The following is a 3,636-nucleotide window of genomic DNA, read 5'->3' on the forward strand; positions in this document are numbered from 1 at the left end:
AGTGACTGCTGTTGTGTTGTGAGACCAGGGGAACGTGCACCGGAAGTGACTGATCTGTGTGTGAGGTGTACTCAGGGGACGTGGCACGGTAAGTGACCTGATCTGTATGTGTTGGTGTTAGACTCAGGGCCTGTGCACGGTAAGTTGACTGATCTGTGTGTGGTGAGGACTCAGGGGGACGTGCACGTAAGTGACTGATGCTGTGTGTGGTGTGAGAGCTCAGGGACGTGCACGGTAAGTGACTGATCTGTGTGTGTGTGAGGACTCAGGGGACGTGCACGTAAGTGACTGATCTGTGTGTGCGTGAGACTCAGGGGACGTGCACGGTAAGTGACTGATCTGTGTGTTGTGAGACTCAGGGGACGTGCACGGTAAGTGACTGATCTGTGTGTGTGTGTGTGTGTGTGACTCAGGGGACGTGCACGGTAAGTGACTGATCTGTGTGTGTGTGAGACTCAGGGGACGTGCACGGTAAGTGACAGATCTGTGGGTGTGTGAGACTCAGGGGACGTGCACGGTAAGTGACTGATCTGTGTGTGTGTGAGACTCAGGGGACGTGCACGGTAAGTGACTGATCTGTGTGTGTGTGTGAGACTCAGGGGACGTGCACGGTAAGTGACTGATCTGTGTGTGTGTGAGACTCAGGGGACGTGCACGGTAAGTGACTGATCTGTGTGTGTGTGAGACTCAGGGGACGTGCACGGTAAGTGACTGATCTGTGTGTGTGTGAGACTCAGGGGACGTGCACGGTAAGTGACTGATCTGTGTGTGTGTGTGAGACTCAGGGGACGTGCACGGTAAGTGACTGATCTGTGTGTGTGTGAGACTCAGGGGACGTGCACGGTAAGTGACTGATCTGTGTGTGTGTGAGACTCAGGGGACGTGCACGGTAAGTGACTGATCTGTGTGTGTGTGAGACTCAGGGGACGTGCACGGTAAGTGACTGATCTGTGTGTGTGTGTGAGACTCAGGGGACGTGCACGGTAAGTGACTGATCTGTGTGTGTGTGTGAGACTCAGGGGACGTGCACGGTAAGTGACTGATCTGTGTGTGTGTGAGACTCAGGGGACGTGCACGGTAAGTGACTGATCTGTGTGTGTGTGAGACTCAGGGGACGTGCACGGTAAGTGACTGATCTGTGTGTGTGTGAGACTCAGGGGACGTGCACGGTAAGTGACTGATCTGTGTGTGTGTGAGACTCAGGGGACGTGCACGGTAAGTGACTGATCTGTGTGTGTGAGACTCAGGGGACGTGCACGGTAAGTGACTGATCTGTGTGTGTGTGTGTGAGACTCAGGGGACGTGCACGGTAAGTGACTGATCTGTGTGTGTGTGTGACTCAGGGGACGTGCACGGTAAGTGACTGATCTGTGTGTGTGTGTGAGACTCAGGGGACGTGCACGGTAAGTGACTGATCTGTGTGTGTGTGAGACTCAGGGGACGTGCACGGTAAGTGATGATCTGTGTGTGTGTGAGACTCAGGGGACGTGCACGGTAAGTGACTGATCTGTGTGTGTGTGTGAGACTCAGGGGACGTGCACGGTAAGTGACTGATCTGTGTGTGTGTGAGACTCAGGGGACGTGCACGGTAAGTGACTGATCTGTGTGTGTGTGTGTGACTCAGGGGACGTGCACGGTAAGTGACTGATGTGTGTGTGAGAGACTCAGGGGACGTGCACGGTAAGTGACTGATCTGTGTGTGTGTGTGACTCAGGGGACGTGCACGGTAAGTGACTGATCTGTGTGTGTGTGAGACTCAGGGGACGTGCACGGTAAGTGACTGATCTGTGTGTGTGTGAGACTCAGGGGACGTGCACGGTAAGTGACTGATCTGTGTGTGTGTGAGAGACTCAGGGGACGTGCACGGTAAGTGACTGATCTGTGTGTGTGTGAGAGACTCAGGGGACGTGCACGGTAAGTGACTGATCTGTGTGTGTGAGACTCAGGGGACGTGCACGGTAAGTGACTGATCTGTGTGTGTGAGACTCAGGGGACGTGCACGGTAAGTGACTGATCTGTGTGTGTGAGACTCAGGGGACGTGCACGGTAAGTGACTGATCTGTGTGTGTGTGAGACTCAGGGGACGTGCACGGTAAGTGACTGGTCTGTGCATGAGACTGAGGGGACGGTTACGGTAAGTTGCCGGGGACGCGCACACATAACAACAAGTTTAATATTTACCTCAGGTTTACGCGGAGACTCAGTCAGAGGAAGCGGAAGTAAACAGTCACGTGACAATAGTAGGGAGCATGATGGGAAATGTATAATTTGTCAGGCTGGGAGTGCGAAGCTGAACCAATAGCAGTTTAACTTTATTGTCACGTGGTACGGACTGCACCAATCACCGTGAGACGGCACCAGAGTGAAGCGATTTTCTCCTGTCTGTTGTCTCTGGCCCCCGGGCCACATATTTATAGCTTATGAAATGAAGACCCTGCGACATCTCACACAGACCCCTGTACAGAAGTAACGCCCTGATAACGTCCTAGTAACGTCACTCACCTGCTCTAGTGTCACCTGCTCTAGTGTCACTCACCTGCTCTAGTGTCACTCACCTGCTCTAGTGTCACTCACCTACTCTAGTGTCACCTGCTCTAGTGTCACTCACCTGCTCTAGTGTCACCTGCTCTAGTGTCTCTCACATGCTCTAGTGTCACTCACCTGCTCTAGTGTCACCTGCTCTAGTGTCTCTCACCTGCTCTAGTGTCTCTCACCTGCTCTAGTGTCACCTGCTCTAGTGTCTCTCACATGCTCTAGTGTCACTCACCTGCTCTAGTGTCACTCACATGCTCTAGTGTCACTCACCTGCTCTAGTGTCACCTGCTCTAGTGTCTCTCACATGCTCTAGTGTCACTCACCTGCTCTAGTGTCTCTCACCTGCTCTAGTGTCACTCACATGCTCTAGTGTCACTCACCTGCTCTAGTGTCTCTCACCTGCTCTAGTGTCTCTCACCTGCTCTAGTGTCACTCACATGCTCTAGTGTCACTCACCTGCTCTAGTGTCTCTCACCTGCTCTAGTGTCTCTCACCTGCTCTAGTGTCTCTCACCTGCTCTAGTGTCACTCACATGCTCTAGTGTCACTCACCTGCTCTAGTGTCTCTCACATGCTCTAGTGTCACTCACCTGCTCTAGTGTCACTCACATGCTCTAGTGTCACTCACCTGCTCTAGTGTCTCTCACCTGCTCTAGTGTCTCTCACCTGCTCTAGTGTCACTCACCTGCTCTAGTGTCACTCACCTGCTCTAGTGTCTCTCACCTGCTCTAGTGTCACTCACATGCTCTAGTGTCACTCACATGCTCTAGTGTCTCTCACCTGCTCTAGTGTCACTCACATGCTCTAGTGTCTCTCACATGCTCTAGTGTCACTCACATGCTCTAGTGTCTCTCACCTGCTCTAGTGTCTCTCACCTGCTCTAGTGTCACTCACATGCTCTAGTGTCTCTCACATGCTCTAGTGTCACTCACCTGCTCTAGTGTCACTCACATGCTCTAGTGTCACTCACCTGCTCTAGTGTCACTCACCTGCTCTAGTGTCACTCACATGCTCTAGTGTCACTCACCTGCTCTAGTGTCTCTCACATGCTCTAGTGTCACTCACCTGCTCTAGTGTCACTCACCTGCTCTAGTGTCACTCA

General features: G+C 52.7%; 1 protein-coding gene across 1 annotated transcript in view; it reads right to left on the bottom strand.

Moving 5' to 3' along the window:
* Nucleotides 1-2,268, bottom strand: part of LOC128659680 (uncharacterized) — a 45,517-nt gene extending 43,249 nt beyond the window's left edge. The window contains exon 1 of the mRNA XM_053713252.1: nucleotides 2,182-2,268. The gene's annotated coding sequence lies outside the window, so the exon portion shown is untranslated. The remainder of the gene's footprint in view (nucleotides 1-2,181) is intronic.
* Nucleotides 2,269-3,636: the final 1,368 nt, after the last annotated feature.

Source organism: Bombina bombina, chromosome 5 (genome assembly GCF_027579735.1).
Source record: "Bombina bombina isolate aBomBom1 chromosome 5, aBomBom1.pri, whole genome shotgun sequence".
Taxonomy (NCBI): domain Eukaryota; kingdom Metazoa; phylum Chordata; class Amphibia; order Anura; family Bombinatoridae; genus Bombina; species Bombina bombina.